Source organism: Cynocephalus volans, chromosome 10, assembly GCF_027409185.1.
Source record: "Cynocephalus volans isolate mCynVol1 chromosome 10, mCynVol1.pri, whole genome shotgun sequence".
Lineage (NCBI taxonomy): Eukaryota > Metazoa > Chordata > Mammalia > Dermoptera > Cynocephalidae > Cynocephalus > Cynocephalus volans.
In genome coordinates, this window is record NC_084469.1 from 97,341,678 (window position 1) to 97,366,598 (window position 24,921).

General features: G+C 49.4%; 1 non-coding gene across 1 annotated transcript; it reads right to left on the bottom strand.

Annotated features, from left to right (window-relative positions):
• Positions 1-24,088: 24,088 nt before the first annotated feature.
• Positions 24,089-24,163, bottom strand: TRNAI-GAU (transfer RNA isoleucine (anticodon GAU)). The gene has a single exon. It is a non-coding gene; the product is annotated as a tRNA-Ile (tRNA).
• Between the last annotated feature and the right edge of the window lie 758 nt (positions 24,164-24,921).

The following is a 24,921-nucleotide window of genomic DNA, read 5'->3' on the forward strand; positions in this document are numbered from 1 at the left end:
TTCCTGAAGATTATTTACCCCTGGACTTCCTGGTTATGAACTGGGCATTTATGTATATGGTTTCAGCATGGTAATGAATAATGCTCTAGTTACATATTTCCTGATCTTTACCTTCCGAGATGTGGGAGACTAGATTATGATTCAGCAAATTTCACTCAATCTCTCCCAGACTTTATGGGACGAAGTTTTCTGCCCCACTGATGTCAGCCCAGCTGTGTGACTTGCTTTGGCCAAGGCAATGTGAGGAAAAGGGACAGTGTGCCAATTCTGAACTTAGGTCTTAAGAGTCACTGCATGTGTCTGCATGCCTCCTCCTGTTCCTGCCTTTAGCCGTGGGACAGATATTCCCTGAAAAGCCACTGAGCCAAGGAAGATGAGAAACGCGTGGACCAGATCTGGACACAATTCACAGGTGAGAACTGAGTCTGGCTGACCCGCAGATGTGAGGATGAAAAATAAATACTTGTGGTTGCATGCCAAAGAGATTGGGTGGACGCTGGTCACGCAGCAGTAGCTGGCTGTTACATGAGCGTGTTATGGGATTGTACTTCCTGGCATCTGTGATTGGTTGGATTGGGTGGGGCTGTATGACTAGTCTGGCCAATGGGAGATGACCTGCGTCACCTTTGGGCCAGAGCATTTATTGCTAGTGAGAGACCCTCCAGACAATATTCCAGATAGTGGCTGCTGCATTGGCCAGAAGCCTAGAATTAGGTGGCATAGGGCAGGTTCCCAGCCCAAAAGACCATAATAAATGTACAATGTGAGTGAGAAATAAACCTTTGATGTTCTTAGCCTCTAAGCATTGGGGCTGTTTGTTACTGCAGCAAAACCTTGCCTATCCTAAGGGATACAACGGGAATAGGAGCTTTTGATAGTTGGGACAGCAAGAGGTGGCAGGAGGTGGCACAGATCCTAAGTGAAAAGGAAGACTTCAGACCCTAATTGGTAACGTTTATCAAGCCTCTCCTATGGTCCAGGTGCTACACTGAGCATTTCTTTGAGCGATTTCATTTAATTTGTATACCCATGCTATGTGGTAAGAGGTGATTTTGTCTCCATTTTTACCGACCAGAAACCTAGGCTCAAGAAGTGACGTCACTTAATCAAGGTCACATAGCAAGGAAGTGATGGAGCTGGCATTGGCCCCCAGATCCATCTGATTCCAGAACCTGCTTTTCCCTCCAATCTGCCTTCCTCCTGGCCAGGGTGCTCCCAGGTCTGCAGGCACGTGGTTTGTCATCTCCACCAAGGGGATTTGAAACCGCAGTAGAAGGTCTAAAGCTGCTCAAATTTGCTGGGATTTCAATCTTTCAACAAAACCTGGTACCTCTACAGGGCAGCCTCACAGAGCCACTACCCAATGCTTCTGGTCCCTTCTGTGATCCCACCATCAATACATGGTGGGAGATTTGATCCCAGACACTTGGAGCTCTTTCCTCAGTGAGACCCTAAATGCTGGTTGATTTTCTTCTAACATGAGATGTGACCTACCGCATATGACTCAGATATTTCCACGCCCATGACCTTTGGTGTGGTGTGGGTTGCAGCGCTAACTCCTTGCTTATGTCAAGCCTTTGAAAGCACCATCTTCCCTTCCTTCTCTCCGTAGTCTTTCTCACCTTCTAACACACCCAGCCACATACTTACTTATGACTATATTCCACGGGTTCTGAGATACCATCCAATGTAAGGTGTACGTTTATTTTAAACCTTGCTAGGGAAGAAGACAGCCCTTCCAATGAAATCATAGCACAGACGAACAGGACCTTTCCCAATTTCAGAGACGTTAAAACAAGAAAATCGTGCAGCTCAGAATCAAGGACATGTGGTGTGTTTGGGACTGCCTCCCCTGCTGGACCCCAAAGGGAAGACTTCGCTTGTCTCAGTTGCTGCCGAGTCTGCAGTGATGCCTACAACATGGCTTGGCACACAGTAGGCACCTGATGAATATTGGTTGAATGGCTGAACGAAGGAATGAATGAACTGCCTGGCCAATGCTGAGAAGTTTTTAAGATCTATCTCATTTCATCCTCATCACGGAGGCACTATAGTTATCCATGTTGTACAGATGGGGAAACTGAGGTTCCGCAAGGGACAGAGACTCACCCAAGGCTACGCAGTCAAGCCCAAAATTGACCTCTCTATCTCAAGACCTGGCTCCGGCATGTGGCACCCCCGTCTGTCCACCGGTTGTGAATCAGGCCATCCTAAACATGCATGCCCGAAAGTCGACATCAAAATTACTGCTGAGCCCTTGACTCAGGGTAATTAAGAGCATTTTGGGACGCCTTGCTTGATTAAAAGCAGATCATCCGTTCAGAATGAAAATTCAGAAAGCAAATTGCTTTTGTTGCTGCCACGATGCTATTTTAAACCCATGCGGCTCTCAAGCTAATAAACGCCCGTCACTCGGAGCGCTCAGGACGACCCATTTGCATGGCTCCCCGACTGCTGCTTACCGCCCTCACCCCCAGCCCCAGTTTGCACTGAAGCACAGAGGGACCCCTGTCAGGGCATGAGACCCAGTCAGGACCAGGATGGCCTCAGCGTTACCCCCAAACCTATTCCTGTCTCAGGGAAACCCCAGTGTCTGCCTGGTCCCTGAATCCCAGGCTCAGAAGTCAGCCTCATCTCATGCCTTTGTCCCTGCATCCTGTGCACTCTCTCTCCCCTGCTTCTCCACCAAAACCTGACCCCTTCCCGCCTGGCTCCCACCCCGCCTCCTCCCTGATCTCCAGGCCTCCCATCCATCCTCCCCAGGAGGCTCCTTCTAAAATCTGATCAGGCTCCCGACCCTCCATTCTCACCCAGCAAGGCCCTCCTTTTTTGTCCAGACCCAGCTTAGAGGTTGTCTCCTCTGGGCTCTTGTGGCTGCCTGCGTGACCCTCATTATAGCTCTAAACACCCGTGCTGTGACCGCCGGGCCACGTGTCTGTCTTCCCACTGGACTGCAAGCTGTGGGTGGGCAAGGCTGGGTCTGTCTTGGTGTCTTGGTCACCAACATGTCTCTAAAGCTTGGTACAGGTTAGGGCACTGAGAAAGGGGAGATACATACTGATGAATGAATAAATGAATGAATCAGTGCAGGTGAAAGGTGCTAGGGACTCCCTGTACCTTGAGACATCAGGCCCTCAAACAGCCCCTCTCTCTGCCTTAATGCTGACCAATCTGCAGGCCTGGGTCCTGACAAAGGGCCCCACCCCTCTTCCTTTGACCCTTCCTTCTCTAGCCGGTGACAGGAGCCCATCATCAGAGCCCCAGACAGAAGCGGATTATTTCCCCAGCGGAGGAAGCGCCGGCCCCTGAAGTCCAACTCCCTTCCCGACTGCCAAAGATCCGGCACGTCCACATCACTTCGATGAAGGGGTCCACCCACCCCCAGGAGCAGACCACCTAACACAGGGTGAAGAGGATGGGGTGTGGGCTCCCCTCTTTACAGAGGCCAGGGGCCGAGGGAAAGGATTCCAGCAGAGGTGGGAGAGGAACTGCGTGGGAAGTCCCTCCCGCAGTCTCGCCTTGGGCCGGGGAGCTCACGGGTCTCATTGGTCACGATATGTCCAGCTATGGGGAGGGTCATAGTTAAAACCTGACCATATTGATACTGAGGCTGTAAAATGAAGAGTTCACACCATCTGTTAAAGTTTTTAAAACATGAACGTATGCTTTGGCCCTGCAAAGCCACTTCTAACAATTACTTAAAAAAATTTTTTTTGGTGGCTGGCCAGTATGGGGATCCGAACCCTTGACCCTAGTGTTACCAGCACTGTGCTCTCCCAAGTGAGCTAACCGGCCAGCCCCACTTCTAAGAATTAGTAATAATAACAACCGTGTAAAGCAGGGGTTCTTACTGGGGGTGATTCTGCATGCCAGGGGACACTGGGCAGTGTCTGGGGACATTGGTGCTTGTCATGACCGGGGATGGCTCCTGGCATGGAGTGGGTGGAGGCCAGGGATGCTGCTCAATAGTTGCAGTGCCCAGAACAGCCCCACCACAGAGAAGGATCCAGCCCCAAAGAGCCACATTGCAAAGGTGGAGGAACCCGAATGTCACCTATCGCAAGCTTTTTCTGGGGTCTTTTCCATTCTGACTTCCTGGGAGATGGGCATGAACATCATCCCATTTAACAGATGCGGAAAACTGAGGCCCAGAGCTGCAAAGCCCCATCCCCAAAATCACACACAGTTGCGTTCTCTGCTGGGCTGTTGGGGTCTGGCGCAGGGCCCAGCACCTAGTAGGTGCTCAGGAAACACTGAATGAATAGGACAGCTGGGATTCAAACACAAGCCCTGGATTCTCCAGCCTTGCATCCAGCCTGTTCTCACTGCCAGAGCCCCCTACTCACAGTCCTGCACTGAGCGAGCTTTCTGCTGTCCCCTCGTGTCCTCCCAAGCCCCATGGACTAGGAGCCTTTGGGATCCAGGAGGCCGCGGCTGAGGCTTAACTTGCCTATTGTGGTTGCTAAAAAGGGAGCAGGTGTTGGCGGCTTTGCCGGGGAGGCCGTGGCCGGCTGCCTTTGTGCCCTGAGCGGGTAGAATCCTCTGCTCAGCGCTGACTCCATTCAAACCACTCAATTCCACCTTTGCGTCCACATTCTGCGCCTGCAAATCCCCCCATTCTGCCCGAAATGAGGGCGTCTTTGTTCGTCTTTTCTTGTCCTCTTCTGCCGTTAATCTAATCGCTTCCTCTCTGAGATGTGGGAGGAGGGAGAAAATAAAGAAATCTGCAGGGTAAAATAAAAGAGATTCTCCTAGTGTTTGGTGGAGGCTTCCATCGAAGGGGATTGTCGCCTGCCCCTTGGAGATACTGACAAAGGCAGGTGGGGGGAGGCGGGGGCGAGGCACTGGGCGGATGAACTTGGCCGGGGTAGTTGCATTGAGATATGCAGAAAAGCAAATTCAGCAGGCCTGTCTAGGTTTAGCCACCAGACCCTTGTTAGCCCATGCCGGGAAGACCGTCATCAGTGATCCCCAGCCTGGAAAGCTTGGGAAGGAAAACTTATCTGGCCAGTCCCTTCTCTTCCCCTGACTTGCTGTGTGACCTTGAGGGATTTGCCTGCTGTCTCTGTGCCCTGTCACGAATAAGCGACCCCTTATGTTCCCACGTTGAAGGGATGTAAGATTCTGGGAGTGCTCAGAGGGTGGAAAGTACTTGCACAAAGATACCCAGCTCGGTTCAGGAGGTGAACTCCTAATACAGGTCTCTTTGCTGGGGCCAGGGTGGAGGGGAGAGGGTCTGCGGGCTGGTCAGGGTGTCCAGATGGAGCTCGAAATGCCATCATTCCAATGCCATCCTGACACTGATTCCCAGGTGGCTACAGGAGCCTCACCTTGCATCTCTGGGCCTTTTCTGTATAATAATTGTCCATCTATTGTAAGTTGATTGATTCAGTTATTCAGGCCAAAATATTTACTGAGCTTCTACTGTGTGCCACACTGTGTTCTGGGCACCAGGGACACAGCAGTGACTGAAACGGATGGGTCCAGCCATCCCAGGGTGATAAGGGCTTTGATAGGGGACAAAAAGGCACAGTCAGATGTACCCAGAGTAACCTCAGTAATTGAGACCATTTCCTGGAGGTCATTCAGGTCTTTCAGGACCTGAAGGGTGAGCACAAAAAAGGCCCGTAAAGTGGCAGAAAGAGAGACCCAGGTGGAGGGCACGACATGGGCAAAGGCCTGGTGGAGAAAATGGCTTGCAGGACACAGGAATGAACCCAGAGAGAGATGGGAGAGGGTAAGGCCAGAAGGGGCCAGACACAGGCCATGTTAGCCACGTCATAGGACACGTGGCAAAACCTTGCCCTGGTCATTTCTGTCTTTGGGGCTCTCCACCACCCAGTGGGATGAGCAATAACATTTATTCCCATTTCTCAGATGAGAAAATTAAGGCTGCTTAGTGGCAAAGTCACAGGGTGAGTGGGGCAGGGTGGAGATGGGAGCAGATTGGGTAACTCTGGGGCTGGGGGCTTCCCCGTGCCCACCGCCCTTTCACACAAACACCTTTGACGCTAAAATGTATTAAAATCAATGAAGTGGGAACTTCAGAGATATTTTAAAGAGGGTATTTTAAGGTGTAAGTAAAAAGGCTGTTCAGAGTTGGCCAACGTATGAGTTTCCTGTGGCTACTGTAACAAATTACTACAAACTTAGTGGCTTAAAGCAATGCAAATGTATCACAGTCTGAAGGTCAGAAGTCTGACATGGGTCTCATTGAGCTAAAATCAAGGTGTGGGCAGGGCTGGTCCCTCCTGGAGGTTCCTGGGGAAGACCTGTGTCTTCGTTTCCCAGCTTCTAGAGGCACCCGCAGCCCTTGGTGCATGGTCCCTTCCTCCGTCTGCAAAGCCAGCAGCGCAGCATCTTCCAGTTTCTGACTCTGACCCTCCTGCCTCCCTCTTGTGAGAATCCTGTGAGGAAACGGGTCCCTGGATAACCCAGGATAATCTCTGCCTCAAGGTCCTTAACTCTATCCCATGTGCAGAATCCCTTCTGCCATGTGAAGTGACATATTCACAGGTTCTGGGAATTAGGACATGGATATCTTTGGGGGGCCATGATTCTGCCTCCACATCTACCCTCTGAGAGGTCATGGCCCAGAGGGGGCTAGAATGGAGGGTCTGGGCAAATCCTCAGCATATGAGGGGACCTCAGTTTCTCCATCTGTAAAATGGGAATCGGTCATAGAGCTTGACTCTTAGCGTTGAAATTTAACAGCAAATATTCATCAGTGATCAAGACTGTTGTGGTCCCTGTACCCATGGACAGGGTGAAGGAAACTAAACACCCAAGGAGATCAATGACAGTGATGGGATGGCACACAACATGGGGGTCAGGGAGGGTCTCTCAGAGGAGGGATTTTCAGAGAGAATGGGGAAGGGTGTCCCAGGAAGCGGGAACAGCAAGCTCAAAGGCCCTTAGGCAGGTGTCTGTGAGGACCAAAGAGAAAGCAGGTGAGATTTGAATGGGTGGGAATAGCTGACGGATTCCTGGAGGATGTGAGGTTACAGCCTGGGCAAAGATCGGGAGTATGACCAGCCTGGAACTAGGGAACGGAGCAGGACAAGGACGATTTGTGGATAGAATGGGGCACAGAGGCAGGCTCATGCAGCTCTAGTGTGCAGAGCCTCAGCGTGGCCCGGGCCTGAGGAAGCATCAGTAGGGCTGTGAGCTGGGAGGACCTGCCTTTGGATGCCCAGGAAGGGGGCACCCAGCCTGGTATTTAAGAGCCAACCTGCCCAGGTTCGAATCTCAGCTCTGTCATCCCATGCTGTGTCACCTTGGAGAAGTTACTTCACCTCTCTGGGCCACCTTCCCCATCTGTAAAACAGGGATCATAATAGTCCAGATGTCAGAAACCCATGTGAGGATAAAGTGGGTAAATCCATGAAAAGCACAGGGTTGGTGCAGAAAAAGAAAGCAGAAACTATAGTCTCTGTGACTTCGAGCAAAACACCCCCGGAGGATTCTGCAATCCCACCCCCAGCCTTTTATTTTCTTGGATGACACATGTGGCTGTGTCCCTGGGCAGGGAATCTTGCTATTGTCAGAAAATTAAATGCCACCACCTGCGCTTGATTGCGCTAACACCCCCCTCCCCAGGATCCACTCATGACAGGGGTCAAGAGGAGGGGGATGTGGGGGTCAGGAAGCCCCAATAAGGACGCAGAGTTAATCACAGCACCATTCACGGGCGGCGCCTTGGTCGTTTCAAACTATTTAATAACACGGGAAAAAAATATAACTGCTTCCCTGAGGAATTAAAGGAAGGCATTTTTCATGAGGATTTTTCCTTCCTGTTTCGTTGAAGAAAAAGGGCATGAAAATCCTGGTGTTGTTGGGCCCTGGTCCCAGGTCCAAGCCAGAGAGAGACACTCCAAGGAAATTTGGTTGGGCGAGACCTTCACCCCTGCAAATCTCAGAGGTTTTCTCTCCCTGAGGCTACTTCCCAGATCTTCTGTTCTGCCGTTATGTATTAAACATCCTTCGAGCCTCCCCTCTGGGTCCAGCTTGCACACAGTAGGGACACAGAAATGCTGGTTTGATGGAACCGAGTCTCTGCAAAGGGTGGGGGCCTGCCCACCCTGGACAGTGGGAGGCAGGAAATCTGACTCCATGCTATCATTTGGGTATTTTTTGCCCTCAGTAAATATTTATTGAGCACCGACTGTGTGCCTGAGCCTGTGCTGGGCATTGGGGATAGAGAGGCGACCAAGACAGAACACTGCCCCACAAAAAACAAAATCTTTGCCCTTGTGGAAGACGATAGACTTAGGATCAGGCAGGCTGAATAACAGGGTGACGGAGCTGTCTGGGAGGTGCACAGGGTGAGGGGGCATCATAGAAGGCTTCCTGGATGAGGTGACTCTGAGCAGAGACCTGAAGGATGATCTGGAAGGAGCCAAGACAGGGGATGTTGGGGAGTGATTCCAGCTGAGGCAGCAGCCAAAGGCAAAGTCCTGGCGGTGAGATCATGACTCTTTTAGACAATCGGAGGGTGCAGGGGGGATACTGGGGAACCAGGGAAGAGGTGGGGGTGGGGGGCAGAGCCAGGAAGCAGAAAGAATGGGAAAGACAGGTGAGAGGCTTTGAAGGGACAGCAGGCAGGATGTGGGGACAGACAGGCTGTGGTGGGGGTGAGAGGAGGTAGGACAGGAAGCTGACGTCCAGATCTGCAACTCAGGGTGGGGGGGGGCACAGTGGGGCCACTTTTGAGATGGGGACCTAAGAGGAAGAGCAGGTCTGGGGGGAGATGCTGGGACCAGGTTGGGCCCTGAGGGTAGAGGGCCTGGAGGACGTCCAGGGGAGAAGGCCAGGGTGGCAGCTAGACCTAGAGAGGACGCTGGGCTACAGTCAGAAGTCCTGACATCCATGGGGCACGACTGTTCCCTCTGTCTAGAACACCCTTCTACACAGCCTCCATCCAACTCCCTCTCTTCTCTCTCAAGTTCTCAGCCTGGAGAACACCTCCACCTGGAAGCCCCTCTGGGTTCCCACAGTGCCTGTGCGTCCCCCTTTATGGCTGTGGTCATGCTTTGCTGTCACTCCCTGGTCACTGTGAGCCCGGTAAAGGTGGGACTGGCTCCATCTTGGTCTCTGCTGTGTCCCCAGAACAGTCAGCTCCCTAGACCTGTCTGTTACAGGAGCAAGGGCATCTGTTGTTTTCAACATCACATGCCCGGCACCCAACAGCGCCCCCGGCACACAATCCCACCCTTTGGGTAACTCTCTAGCCAATCATCTAATCCCACGTGGCTCATCAAGGGACTGCTACACAGAAGCAGGCCTCTTAGGTACAAGTGAGTCCCAGGCCATTTCCAACTGCCAAGGCCCCAGAAGAAATCAAAAACTGAAGAAATGCCAGAAGTGCGGGTTTATTTTGGCAGAGAATATTTAACAAAATATTTAACGATGCTTCAACTGCACAAACCACACAATCCAATGCAAATAGTTGTGCTTTCTCCAAGGTAATTATAGGATTTATTTTAAAATATTAATCCAAGGCATACAAGAGGTGGCATTCATCCATCCATGGACAGGCATGAATTGGGCACCTACTGTGTGCCAGGCACTATTTTAGGCACCGTGGATGGGCTGGGGACCAAGACAAAAACACGTTAGCAAATAAACAAACAAAAAAATGTTAGACCTTGATAACTGAGGGGCCAAAATAAATATGGCGAGGAGATCGGGAAACCCAGGTGTGCTGCCTAAGTGAGGGAGATCAGGGAGGGCCTCCCAGAGGACATGATATTAGAGCTGAGACAGTGAAAAGTTGAGACAGAACTGGCCATGTGAATATTGAGGGGAAGGGCATTCAAGGCAGAGAGCACAGTTCGTGCAAAGGCCCTGGGGCAGGACTGAGCCTGGCGTGTTGGAGGAACAGCGAGGAGGTTCATAGCTTGGAACAGAGTGGGAGGAAGGGAGGGCACGAAGGGGACGGGGCAGGTGGTGCAGGGCCTTTTGGGCCATGGGGAGGACTTGGGCTTCTACTCCAAGGGAGGTGGGAGCCATAGAGGGTCTTTGTAAACTTCCGTCCCTCCAGAGTCTCTGTGACTGAGGCACCCACTACGTCATATGGAAAGAACCTCAAAAGTAGACCTTGGAGGCTCTCTTGGAAGGCAAGACAATGCTCATCCCCGCGTGACCCTGGCCAGACCCTGGTACCCGCTTCTTGACCAAGCTCTCATCTGGTCCTACGTGGCTCTATTCAGCCCCCCACGTTGTACCCCAGGATGGCTGCTCCACACCCTGCAGGACGGTCTGGCTGAGCCCCTGATCACGTCCCCATGCCTGCCCTGGCTTCTGCCCTCCGCATGGAGACTTAGGTCTGTCCCACCTCCCTCCCCACAGCTATCTCCACCACCTCCCACCTCCCAGGGCTGGCGGAGGGGAGTAGGGGAGAGAAGCCACATGTTCTCAATTCCCCTGTCAGAGTCATGACCACATCCAACCTTGAAGGAGTTAAGGGTACAAGGAGAACTGTGGTGACCATCACAGCGTCTGAAATTCCATCACCAGGGCTCCATCCCTGAGGCCTTGCAGAGGTCTTTGGAGGATTCCCTTATTCATGCAACAAACACCAACCTGGTGCCCTCTTTGAGATTAATCTAAATCATGTGGATCTCCTGACCATGGACTGACCCTTGACCCTATCCAGCACCTTAGACTGAGCCCCAGGCTGAGCCCTGACTCTCGCCAATGAATGTAGACCCTGCCCCACTCTGAGTCTCAGTTTCCACACCCATCCCTGGAAGAGTCTAGTTCCTCTAAACCCTAAAGCCATCCCTAACGTCCCACTGCAGGGACTGGTCCCACTGACCCATGCTGGCTTGGCCATATTCAAAAGGTGAGAAGGTCTTGCCCCACTCTCTCCACTCAGAGCCCCCAGGACTGGAGGTTTCCCAGGAGCCAGGGCAGCAAGTGAGCGGGGGAAGGCTCCGACTGCAGCGGGCTGGCCTTGAATGCTCTAGGCTTAGAGGCCCTGCCGGGCGCTCCATCTCCTACCCAGCGGGGGGCCGCATTAGCAGCTCAAAACCCATTTGGGAAAATTAGAGCAGAGTCCTCTGTCACAATCATGGGTCATTCTTGTCTTTGTTCCCAGGCTCTCCCGCAGTGATGACAGCCCAGCAGCGAGTCTGGGGGTGGGGTGGGGGGGACACAGAGGGATTGGGGGATCCCAGCAGGCCGGCTCAGACCCAAGGCTTTCTCCAAACCAGCCAGGGAAAGGAAAGTGCAATCACTGGGAGCTTTCAAGGAATCACTTCTGTGCTCCAGCCCCTTCCATGGTTTCAGCTGATGAAGGTGTCCAAATGATTCAACCTGACAATCTGCAAGTCACAGCAGCACCAGGGGAGAAGCCCATTCCACCAGCTCATCATATCCTCCAGCCTCAGCAGTTCACGAGGCAACGTGAGGCCAGGTTTGCATTTAGTTTAGAAGTAGGGTGGGCTTCAGGAATGGTTTGATCCAGCATTTTCAGCTGGTCATCAAGAATTAAGGTTCATTCTCTCTTCTGAGATCTAGTCCTAGCCTCTTCCTTCAAACTGCAGGTTTTTCTACCTCCAGATTTTTGCTCAAACAGAGGCCCCCACATGGCTGGCTGGCCCACCCCTCCTGCTTCCCCTATTCTCCCAATTCCTCTCCCTGTATGTCATGACACAGGTAGCGCAGCAGTGGAGTCCTTGGAAAGAGAGATCAGGAAGTTGGCTGCTACTCAAGCCAGGACTTCTTTGGTCCTCTCTGGGCCTCAGTTTCCCCACCCCACCCCCGTGGAAAATGAGAGAATTGGAATCAAGTATTCTTAGAGTCTCTTTCAGCCCTAAGGCTCAGTGAGTCTGTGCCCAAGAGGGTTCTCTTTGGGAATTAGTCCACTTGATGGTCATTTTAGTCCACAGCCAATATTACTGCCCATTTGTTATGAGCTGTGTTAGGTCCTTTGGGCTGTGATAGCCTCCAATCCTCACCTCCCGTGTAACATGTCCCTTTTACAGATAAGAAAACTGAGGACCAGAGAGGTCTAGTCCTTTGCTGAAGATCACACAGCCAGTGGGTGGTAGAGCCAGGACTTGATCTCATAGTCCCTAGGCTACAGCACCCCTAGGCCTCCTGCTTAGGATTTCTGGGTCCAAATCTTCAATTCTGGCAAACAGGAGGGAAGGTGAAAGGAGGCCTTTTCTCCCACGAATGCATCTCCAGGTTTATAATGAAGTCAATGGACTCAGTTTACCTTCTGAGAACTGCCCCTCGCCCTACAAGGTCTCCCATGTTGCTAACAAACACATCTCCTCTTCCTCAGGCTCAGAAAGGAGAGGTGAGTCTCCTAAGATCTCGCAGCCAGCAGGGCTATGATGTCTCCTATCAGTCTGGATGGCTTGGCTGGTTGTACTGCGGTAACAAACAACCCCGTGGAGCCAGCCTCCAAGATAGCAGGTGTTTTGTTCATCTTATCGGTGGCTGGACCCCCAATACCTAGAATGGTGCTTGGTATACAGTAAGTGCTCAATATCTACTATGGAATTGGCCCAGGACTCAAACCCACGTCTCTCTGCTGTCACAGCAGGCCTTGTCCCTCTGAACTTTGGAATAAGCAGGACACAGGATTCGGAAGCAAAAATGGGCAAGATGAAGGAGTCCTCTGAACTGCCTTCTGTGAATCGCCTTAAAACAGGGTCTCTCCCCGCTGGCACCGTGAACACTTGGGGCTGGATCGGTCTCTGTCGTGCGGCTGTGCTGTGCTCTGTAGGCTGCTGAGCAACGTCCTTGGCTAGTAATGCCCCCCAAGTCACGACAAAAAATGTCCCTGAGGGATGCAAAACTATCCCTGGTCTAAAGAAATGGCTTCTCTCCACCTCCCCGCCCCCCCGCTGTATATCCCTGCAGCGCTTATGGGGCAGGGTTGGGAACCCGCTGAGCCCACAGATTGCAGCCTGGGCTGATGCCGGGACGTGGGAGGCCTCGCCCAGCCCGGCTGGTCCCAGCCAGACCCAGGGAAATTGGATTAACTCGGAGAAGCTCGCCAAGACGATCTGTCAGGCCGCCTGAAGGACAGTGTATTGATTTCCACGTGGCGAAAAAATTAAATGATATCCCTTTTTGTTATTTAAAACGCTGCTTAAGCAATTCCATAATGGAACAGCCCGGCCCGGGTCCAGGAACTCCCCGGCTGGCCAGCAGCCTCTCTGGATTGGGTGGAGGACGAGGGAATGTGGCCGCGGTCCTGTCTTCCCCTGGGAAATTAATGACCCCCAGAGAACAGCTCCATTTTGCCTGCGACGGGCGCAGCTTTGATTTATTAAAGACATAACAATTATGAAAATAGCTGATTTATAATCAACTTGCCCAGACCCTAATTGATTTCCAGGGTGAAATTTAGAAAGGGAGGTAGTGACACCTTGAGGACAGGACCACCGGCCTTGGGGATAGGCTGTGATGGGTGGCTGGGGGTGCAGGGAGATGGGACGGGGAGACAGTGACCTGAGTTTTGCCGTGTTCTGTGTCACCTCATGGAGTGCTGGGCTTCTGGCCAGCTTTGCCGGACAGGGCCAAGCCCTGATGGGTGCCACCATTTTCAAATGACCGAGATGGGCCCTGGCTCCAGCAAAGGGACATGTACTCTATCGCTCACAAGTCTCCCAACACACTTTGTTTGGAGACCTCTTTGTGCCCATAGTGCCTGGAAGGGCCGGTACTGTGCATGCAAATGCGTCTGCCCCACAATATCCAGAACCTTCTATCCTTCCAGAGCTCTGTGCCAGCATTGCTAGCTGTGGGCAATAAAAATACAGGACTCCCAATTAAATCTGAGTTTCAGACAAACAACATTTGAATTTTTAGTATAAGAATATCCCATGCAATATTTGGGATATAATTTTACTTTTAAAATATATATATTTGTTGTTTATCTGAAATTCAAATTGAACCGGGCATCCTGTACTTTATCTGATAGTGCTACCGTGACATTCAGGACCCAACTCCCAACAGCCCCACAAGGGGCAAGGCAGATGGATGCCCATTCCCTTGATGAGGAAATCGAGACAGGAGGATATTCAATGCCAGCACAAGGTCACACGGTGGCTGAGTTAAGATTTAAACCCACCTCTGAGAGCTGAGCTTTCCAAAGACTTCAAGATGCCACACAGCTTTTGAAGGGAAAGGACAGTAGACTTTCTATGTGGAGACAGATAAGAGTGGTTACAAAGATATTTCTGGTGACAGGTGGACAGGGGTTGAAATTGTCCCAGTTTGACCTCTTAATTGCTGTGTGATCTTGAAAAAAGGGCTTTGTGTCTCTGGGCGTCTGTCTCCAACACTGTAAAATGAGCATGATTGTGGCACCTCCACCACAGGGGGCTCAGGAGGAAGAAATAATTTGTGGGAGCCCACAGTGAATGAGCACTCGAAACTCAGGAGGGATTATTTGGGTCTCCCCAGTACCAACAAAGAGAGAGACAGAGAGAGTCAAAGACAGAGATACAAAGAGAGAGACCGTGACAGAGTGAGATCTGGATGGGTCTCTGATGGATGAGCCCCACTTGGAGACGAGGTGGCCTAAGAGGATGAGAATTTAGTTTGCACATCAGAAGGTTCAAGAGTTTCTGTAAGGCAGAGAGAAAGCAAAAGAGTAGCTCTCAGGATGCAGATACCCAGTCCCCATGACAGCCCTGCTAAGAAGTTTTAAATATCGTTAAAGATAAAATAATTTTTCCCCCTCAGAGCCACATGATTGACACAGTAATGGGCCCCACCGACAGGGAGAAGGTCAGGCTGGAATGTAATCAGTTTTTTTCTAGAGCAATACATAAATATGCTGGCACTGTGGCTGGGCACGGGGGAGGGACCCGCAACTGTCCCTAGACCTTCTGAGCTCTCAGTTTCAGGACATGATGGGGCTAGGGGGATAGTGGAAGCTAAGGAGGCTTCCTGGAGGAGGTGTAGCTGCAGCTGGAATTGGAAAGAGAAGGCGTCGCAGGTGCAGGCAGGGGAGACCACAGAAGCAAAAGAGTGAAGGTTGGAGCTGTCTCTTCATGCATCTTCCAGACCACACCAGATCCTCCTCTCAGGACATGTATCTCACTGTGTTATTCCCAGCTCCAAACCTCCCATGGCTCCCAGCTACCTGCCCCACCTAAGGGGTTCAAATCCTGGCTCTTCATCTTATCCACTGTGTGATCTTGGGCATATCCTCATCCCTCCTGAGCCTTGGTCTTCCTATCTGTAAAATGGGATACTCATAGACCTTCCCCCACTCCATGGATATGGTGTAAGAACTCCAAGAGTGAAAGACCAATATCAATGCTTTTGGCGGCAAGGAATAGGAAACGCCATGTTAACATGTTTCAACATTAAGAAACATTTTACATCTTATGCAACAAGTTATTCAGGTCTTTCATCAAAAGGCACCTCTTCCAAGAGCCTTCACTGATCAGTCCCTCCTCTCTTTTACTGTCCTCATTTTTCTTCCTAACTCTATGTATTTGTCTATGGTCTGCTGCCACCTTCCCCAACAGAAGGAATTTTTTGCTTTGTTCACATGTTCCCAGTGCCTGGTTAAGGCCTGGCACACAGAAGGTGCTCAGTAAATGCTTGTTAAATAAATGGATGACTGATTCATCCAGGACTGATTAACTTGGCTATTTAAAAACACAGTCCTGAGCTGCCTGATTAGCTCAGTTGGTTAGAGTGCAGTGTTGTAACACCAAGGACAAGGGTTTGGATCCCCATACTGGCCAGCTGCCAAAATACACACAAAAAACAAACAAACAAAAAACCCATAGTCTTCTGTCTTCCTCAGTGTGTCTACCGTGCTGCTCCTCATGGCCCAAAATGGTTGCCAAACCTCCGAACATCACACCCTTGGTCTGGCAGCAGGAAGGAAAGAGGACAGAAGGACAAAGGAGGCTTTCTCCAGTGAACTGTCCTCTTTATAAAGCCTTCCCAGAGCCCTCCTAAAATCTCATTGGCCAGAATTCAGTGGCATGGCCACACATAACTAGCTGCAAGGGAGTCTGGGAAATGTAGTCTTAACTGAATGCCATCTCTCATCCTCCTCAATCCAGCAGTGATTCTGCAAGTGAGGAAGAAAGGAAGACGAATGTCAGGAGGCAGGGAACAATGGACATACTCTTGACCTTCCACATATGCCAGTGCCAGTGACTGCCTGTCTTAGTCGTCTGTGGTTGCTGTAACATAATAACCACAAACATAGTGATAAACACAATAAAAATTTATTATCTTATAGTTCTGGAGGTCTGAAGTTCAACATGGGTCTCACTGGGCTAAAATCAAAGTGTGGGCAGGGTAGGTTCCTCCTAGAAGATCCAGGGGGGGATCTGTGCCCTCCTTTCCCAGCTTCCAGAGGCTCCTGCAGCCCTCAGCACATGGCCCCTTCCTCCATCTGCATCTTCCAGTCTCTCTCTGATTCTGACCCTCCTGCCTCCTCTTATGAGGACCCTGTGAGGACATTGGGCCCCTGGATAATCCAAAATAATCTCTCTCTCTCTTAACTTTTTTTTTAACTTTTTTTTTTTTTTTTTCGTGACCGGCGCTCAGCCAGGGAGTGCACCGGTCATTCCTATATAGGATCCGAACCCGCGGCGGGAGCGTCGCCGCGCTGCTAGCGCAGCACGCTACCGAGTGCGCCACGGGCTCAGCCCTCTCTCTCTCTTAAAGTCAGCTGATTTGCAACATTTATTCCATCTGCAAACTTATTTCCCCTTTGCCGTGTAACCAAACATATTCATGGATTCTGGGGATTAGGTCATGAACATCTTTGGGGGGCCATTATTCTGCAGACCATGCTATTATTCTGCAACTACATCACCTGACCTGGACCACCTTGTGGCCAGCATCACCTCCTCCAGGGAAGAATATTAATAGTCTGTTGTGTGTATTGAGTGTAGATTACACCTTGAGCACTGTGTGTCTTATTTTGCCCTCTTGGCCTCCCCACCTCCTCCTCACAGCTCCCAAGAGGCACAAAATACCACTGTACCCATTGCACTGATCAAAATACTAGGGCTCCCAGTGATTAAACAACTTGCCCACGGTCTTGGCATCCCATAAATTCCAAAGTTGGAATTCAACCCCATGCATGTGTGATTGCAAAGCCCAACCTCCCACTTTAACCCCTATGTTATTTGCAACCACTATTGTGATTTGTGCTGTTGCTATTATCTTGGCTATCATTTATTGAGCAACTACTATTTGTTAATCAGCCTCCAAAATTCACACTCAAGCTGACTGTCTGGAGAAGCACTTTACAAAGGAGAACTCTGAGGCTCAGGGGGGTTGAAGGGCATGCCCAAGTTCACCCAGTGGATGGCAGATCCAGAACTTGAACTCCAATTCACCCGGCTACAGTCCACTGCCCTCCCCGCCTCTGGGGAGAACGCCAGGGTTGTACTGCTCAGTGGACGCCACTGAGGACCCTGCTCAGGTTATATGGAAGCATCAGGGGCTCAGCAGGCTCTTTCTCTTTCCAGCAGAGGCTGGGGCGGTGGCGGTCAGGGGCAGCTGAGCCAAGTGCTGAGTTTGCAATGCCACATGTCTCGGCAAAAGCCACCAGCCACGTGGGCACAGAAGCCCAAGCCTCTGCAGATGATCAATCTCACCCCAGCCCTCACTCTGCCATCCTCTCCCCTCTGCCTCAGCACCCTCCGTCCCTCCCACTCCAGGTCTCTGTCCAACTTTCTGGTGCAAAGGAGAGCCGGAGTGACACAGCAGAGCATCCTGAAAATCATGGTGGAGGAATTGTATGAAGACCACCCAGGCAAGGAAGTGCAGCCCAGTCCATCGTAGAAACACTCAGAGGCAGGATTAACCAGCTGGAGAGAAAGTAGGGTGTAGGAGCACACATCTTAGGGTCCAGGGGCCTGGGTCTCCATCCTAGCCTCTCCTCTAATGTTGGGCCGGGAAATTAATCTTGCAGGGTCTACATCTGCAAAATGGGTTTGAGAAATAGAATCTACATCAGAGATCTGATGTGAGTGTCATGTGAGCTGTGACAAGCACTTTGAACATTATTGGTGTCGATAAGTCCTATGGGAGACCAGAGGAAATTTCAAGATAGCCCACGAAGGCTTCCCGGAAGAGGCAACATGTGAATTGGGCAGCATGGAGAAAGATTGGAGAAAATTTGGAGGGACTGAGAGAAGGAGGTAGGAATGCCTGGTGGGTGGAATGTCTTAAGCAAGGGTATGGAGGCCAGAAGTTACACAAGACTGTTAGAATATCAAAAAGAGAGGTGGAACTGAACCACTGAGAGGCCCCAAATGCCAGGTGGAAGAGTCGGAACTTGGATGCAGGTAATAGGGAGCCATGGAAAGTTCTTCAGCAGAAGGGTAAGAGCATCAGTGGAGCTAAGATTTCAGAAGGTAAGGCTACCACAGGTGGGTCTAAACCCCAGTCTCCAACTGCCTCTTTAGCGAATGGTGCTGGGAGAACTGGATATCCATATGCAGGAGAATGAAACTAGACCCATACCTTTCACCACACACTAAAGTCAACTCAAAATGGATTAAAGAATTAAATATACACCCTGAATCAATAAAACTTCTTAAAGAAAACATAGGAGAGACACTTCAGGAAATAGGACTGGACACAGACTTCATGAATACGACCCCAAAAGCACGGGCAACCAAAGGAAAAATGAACAAACGGGATTATATCAAACTAAAGAGCTTCTGCACAGCAAAAGAAACAATTAACAGAGTTAAAAGACAACCAACAGAGTGGGAGAACATATTTGCAAAATATACATCTGACAAAGGATTAATATCCAGAATATATAAGGAACTCCAACAACTTTACAAGAAAAAAACAAGCAACCCAATTAAAAAATGGGCAAAAGAGCTAAGTAGGCATTTCTCTAAGGAAGATATACAAATGGCCAACAGACACATGAAAAAATGCTCAACATAACTCAGCATCCGGGAAATGCAAATCAAAACCACATTGAGATACCATCTCACCCCAGTTAGGATGGCTAAAATCCAAAAGACTCTGAACGATAAATGCTGGCGAGGTTGCAGAGAAAAAGGAACTCTCATACATTGTTGGTGGGACTGCAAAATGGTGCAGCCTCTATGGAAAATGGTATGGAGGTTCCTCAAACAATTGCAGATAGATCTACCATACGACCCAGCCATCCCACTGTTGGGAATATACCCAGAGGAATGGAAATCATCAAGTCGAAGGTATACCTGTTCTCCAACGTTCATCGCAGCACTCTTTACAATAGCCAAGAGTTGGAACCAGCCCAAATGTCCATCATCGGATGAGTGGATACGGAAAATGTGGTACATCTACACAATGGAATACTACTCAGCTATAAAAACGAATGAAATACTGCCATTTGCAACAACATGGATGGACTTTGAGAGAATTATATTAAGTGAAACAAGTCAGGCACAGAAAGAGAAATACCACATGTTCTCACTTATTGGTGGGAGCTAAAAATAAATGTATAAATTCACACACACACACACACACACACACACAAAAAAAAAAACCGGTGTGGGGGGGGAAGAAGGCATAACAACTACAATTCCTTGAAGTTGGTACAACAAGCAAACAGAAAGGACATTGTTGGGTGGGAGGGGGGAGAGGCAGGAGGGAGGGGGGTTTCGGTAATGGGCCACAATAATCAACCACATTGTATATCGACAAAATAAAATTAAGAAAAATAAATAAATAAATAAAAATTAAATTAAAAAAAATAATAATAAATAAAATAAAATAAAATAAAATAAACCCCAGTCTCCAAAGCAGAGCCCATCAGGCATCTTTACCCCTACTTTACATAGGCAGAAAACTGAGGCACAGAGAGGTTTACTAACTTGCCCAGGTCCACACAGCAGATACGTTCTGGGGCTGCGATTTGAACCCAGGTACTCTGGCACCAGCGTCTCCATCTTTAACCAGTCTGCTCTAAGGTCATTCTGCAGAAAGGGCTTCTACCAAGCTGCAGACCTAAAGCTGCTTAGCTGGCTGCTCTTATCTCTAACTGCTCCCCCCCACCCAAGTGTTAGGGCCTCATCTCTCCCCTTTCATCCCCAGCAACCCCTGGGACCGACCAGGACAGTTCTGCAGTTAGAGAGGTGCTGTTGATTCCACACAGAGAAGTCATCCTCTTGGTGTCCCTTTTAGGCTGAACTGTATCCCCTCAAAACTCATATGTTCAAGTCCCAACCCCCTGGAATGTGGCTGTATTTGCAGAGAGGGTCTTGAAAGAAGTAATTAAATTTAAACAAGGTCATTAGGGTGATCCCTAACCCAATCTGACAGTGTCCTTATACAAAGAGGAGATTAGGACCCGGATACACACAGAGAGATGACAATGGGAAGACATAGGGAAGACACGGCCATTTACAAGCCAAGGAGAGAGACCGAAAAGAGATCAACTGTGCTGACACCTTGTCTCAGACTTGCAAGGCTCCAGAGCTGTGATGCAATAAATTCTGTTGTTGAAGCTACGCAGTCTATGTTACCTTTTTATGGCAGCCCTACCAAACTCATACAGTGCCCATGAGACCAGCTTTACCAGCTTCATTCTTCAATATCCAGGACTTTGGAAGTCACAAAAACAAACAAACAAAAATACTCGTCTCAAATTGGCTTAAGAAAAAAAAAAAAGAGCTATTGTAGTAAAAATTTTGGCTTCAGCGATGGTTCGATCCAGGTGCTAAAATCATGTTAAGATCATCCGCTTTCCTCTCTGTTAGCTCCATTCACAGGGAGGCTCTTCCACGTGGTGATCAGATGGCTCCCAGGAGGACCAGACTTCTGTCAACTCGGCCAGGGTTGACTTCTGTCAACCCTTAAGGAAAATAGGTCTTCTCCCTCACAGCAGAACTTCCCTCTCAAGTCCACCAAATGTTCAGGAACTTTCTCTGATTGGTCCTGAGCCAATCAGTGAGGTCAGAGGTACATTGTCCTCAGATTGGCCGGCCCTGGGTGTCTTTGATTGGCCTTCCTAAGAAAGAGACACAGAAATGATCCTCTTGGTGTCTGGAAGGTGACCCCAGGAAGCATCAAGAGGGGAAAAGAAAGAAAGACTGGGAGGGAAAGAGCCAACACAGGGAGTGTTGGGGAGCAGGTGGCTGTGTGGTCTATTGGGAGCCCTTGAGAGACTACATAGAAAGTACTTTGGGGTTATCCCAACAGAGGGGCGAGGGGGCTGAAGTATTTGTCTCCTAACTCCTCATCCATAAAGGCTGAGGTCTGCATTAAGTCTCCCATCTTCTGGCCTGGCCTGCAGGGGACTGAGTGTGCTCCAACAGCTGGGAAAGCACCTTCAGAGAGGGAGTCGCAGGTGTTTGCAGTAAGCAGCCTTTGCATGCAAAGGTGGGCTCCAGATGATATGGGTAGGGTTGCTCCACTGGGTGGCAGCCTCCCTCCCTGGTGCCCAGATTGAAGCCAGCCCTGCCTGAACCTCAAAGAATTTGGGGGAGAGGTGGCCTTTGTCCAAGCATTAGTACTAGGTAGCTATTACTGCACAACAGATCACCACAAACGTAGCAGCTCCAAACACCCCATGTATTATCTCATAGTTTCTGTGGATCAAGAGTCCAGACACCGCTTAGCTAGCTTGTCCGTTGTTCCAGGACTTCTTGCAAGGCTGCAGTCAAGGGGTCAGCTGGGTCCACTGCCATCTCAAGGTCAACTGGAGTAAGACCTGCTTCCAAGTTCAAGAGGTCTTGCTCACTTCTTCCCTTAAAGTCCAGCTTCCTTGGGAATAACCTCAGGCTAGTCTGCCAGAAGATGGGACGTCACATGGAAGAGAGCCCCCCTGTCCCAGCCAATAGCCACCTCACCCCTAGACAAGAAAGAGGATCCAGTCAAGATGAGCAGTGCTGCCTGCCCGACCCCAAGTTCAGTGCAGAGGCAAGAATGAGCCCAGTTGAGACTCGAAGAATCACCTGGTTGATCTGCAAACTCAAGAACAAAACTAAATGCTCAGTACTTTAAACCACGGGAGGTGGGGATGGTGTGTTGGGTGCGCAGCGGCCGCTGACCAACCCACCCAGCAACAGCACTGTTATCACCATTTCCCCAGAACAATGGGCACCCACCTGCCTTCAGTATGAATAAAACCAAGAGGAATCATTCAATTGACTCTTCCTAAATGAAGAAGTTCTGCTTCAAGGAGCTTAGCTGTCTCCACTTTACAAAGGAAAGGTGGCTGGCAGCTTCCACTGATTAAAAAATGTTAAGTTCCACCTCGCCAGGCATCCCAGTACTCTCTTTTTTTATCCACCCTCCCAGAGGGTTCAGAAACAAAAGAATGGTCTTCCAGGCATGCAGGATCAGTCAGAGATTGGCCAGGGGCTCTTGGGACATTTTGGCTACCAGAGATGGGACCCCCTCCCTGCCATCTAGTCCTGGCTGTTTGCAGAGTTCCTATGGAAGCTCTGCAAGGACCTGCTAGCTTTTTTTTTTTTTTTCACTGACACCTTAGATCCTCTCAAGAAGAAGGATCAGGTGGAAAATGGCTTCAGGAGGGCTCGGACCCTCAATGCCAGCAGATAGGGAACAAGACAACCTGTGTCCTAGACTTGGCTATGACCTTGGGCTTATCAAAGTCCAGGAAGGCTTGATAAATAGCTGGAGTCTTCTGCCTGGCCCTTGCCTAGAAGCCCTGGACCTTCCCAAGGTCCAGCCAGTAACAGAGCTGCTGGCACCTCCTCCAGAGCATCCATGCTCATTAGTCAGTGCCACCAGCTACACTTGTAGCTAAATATTTTTAATGTCACCCTGGAGAGCAAGGGTTCTTAGCTGAATAGGAGAGTACTTCAAAATGTCCATGGGGGCTGGTCACTTAGCTCAGTTGGTTACAGCATGGTGTTGGTAACACCAAGGTCAAGGGTTTGGATCCCTCCACCAGCCAGCTGCCCAAAAAAAAAAAAAAAAGTTCATGGAAAGATTTGTATTATCTTTCAATTTTGTTTTTCCACAAGCTTTTTGAAGTACCCTTGTAGCTTAGTAGTTAAAGACATAATAAGCTCTAGAGTGAGACCTGGATAGAAAGCTTAGAAAAAGTGTAAGGGGTAAATAAATGATAGAATGACAATCCATTCATGCCATGGAGTACTATGCAGTTGTATAAAAGAATAAGAAATCTTACAGAAGGACTGCTAAGATACTTTACGATAAAAAAAAAAAAAGAAAGAAAGAAAAAAAGCGAGGTGCAGAGGGGCTGACAAGTGGCTCACTTGGGAGAGCGTGGTGCTATAACACCAAGGTCAAGGGTTCAGATCCCCATACCGGCCAGCCACAGAAAAACAAAACGAAACAAAAAACCCATAGCCCCAGTCCAATTATGAGGAAAACATCAGCCAAATCCCAATGAAGGAATATTACACTTGACCAGTCCTCCTTAAAACTGTCAAAATCACCAAAACCAAGAAAAGCTGGAGAAACTGTCACAGCCAAGAGGAGCCTAAAGAGATAGGAACACAAAATGTTATGTGGGATCCCGAATGGGCTCTTGGGACAGAAAAAGAATATTGGAGGAAAACGGAGGAACTCTGAATAAATAAATAATTAATAATAATGGAACAAATAGTAATAATAGTGGAACAAATAACAATATTTCACTAATTGTAACAAATGTACCCTACTAGTATAAAATGTTAATACTATATACCCTGCGTGCAGGGTATATGGGAACTCTCTACACCATCTTTATTATTTGTCTATAAATCTAAAATGGTTCTAAAGTATCAAGTTTATTTTAAAAATAAATAAAGAGGTCGGGGTGCTGATCCAGGAGTCTCTTTGGACACAAAGAACATGGACACCTCCTATGGTTCTGTTGGGGTGGAACAGACCCAACTGGTCGCCCAACCCACAGCCCTCCTTCCCTCCTTCCTTCCTCATTTTGCTTACGTTTCCTCGTCCTCTGCACCTACCATGGACTTACAGGACAGGCTGACTCCAGCCCCTGCCCTAGGGCATTAATCATGAATGACTCAAACCCCTTACTGGTGATTAGTTTAGAAGTAGGCATGTGGCCCAGTGAGATGTGAAGGGAAGTCTGCTGGGAGTATTCTGGGTAAGGTTTCTTTGCATTTTTTTTTTTTTTCCCAGCTGGCCAGTAAGGGGATCTGAACCCTTGACCTTGGTGTCATCAGCACCATGCTCTAACCAACTGAGCTAACCAGCCAGCTCCTTCTTTGCTCTTACAAAGACACGTAAAAGATAATACAGCCCCATTCTTCTCTTGGATGGTGTTTGTGTTTGGATGTGATGACCGGTGCTCTAGCAGCTATTTTGTGACCGATCATGAGAGAACAGGCTGAGGATGATGGAGGAGAGAAAGGTAACAACCAATGACCTAGATGATGTTTTGAAACACTGAATTAACACCCTGGAACCACCCTGAGCCAGATGCCTCACTGTGTGTGATAATGACTTTTTTATTGCTTAGGCCAGTTGAGTTGGGGTTTCTATTAGTTGCAGCCAAAAGCAGCATTATTTATTGTGTTAGATTGAACGGCACCAATTCTGTAGCACTCCCTGCAACCACACCCTTGCTGTGGCTTCACCATAGACAGAGTGAATTTCATCTCCAATCTTGAACCTAGGTATATGAATTGTTTTAGTCAGCAACAGATGGTTGCAAATGATCATGCCAGTTCCAAAGCTGGTCCTTAGGATTCCTTGTTTCTTCTCTCTCTTTTGTACCCCTGTTGTTACCAGGAGAAGAGATTCCCAGGTAGCTGGGCCGTACAATGAAGACACCTGGAACAGACCTGAGCCAGCTGGAGCTACAAGCTGACTCTCAGCATCACCAGCCAAAGTCCGTCTACATCAGCCAAACCCCAACCAATTCACAGACATATGAGTAATAAGACATTTTTTTCAAGCCACAGAGTTTGGGATTGGTTTGTTACACAGCAATAGCTAACCATTACACTTCTA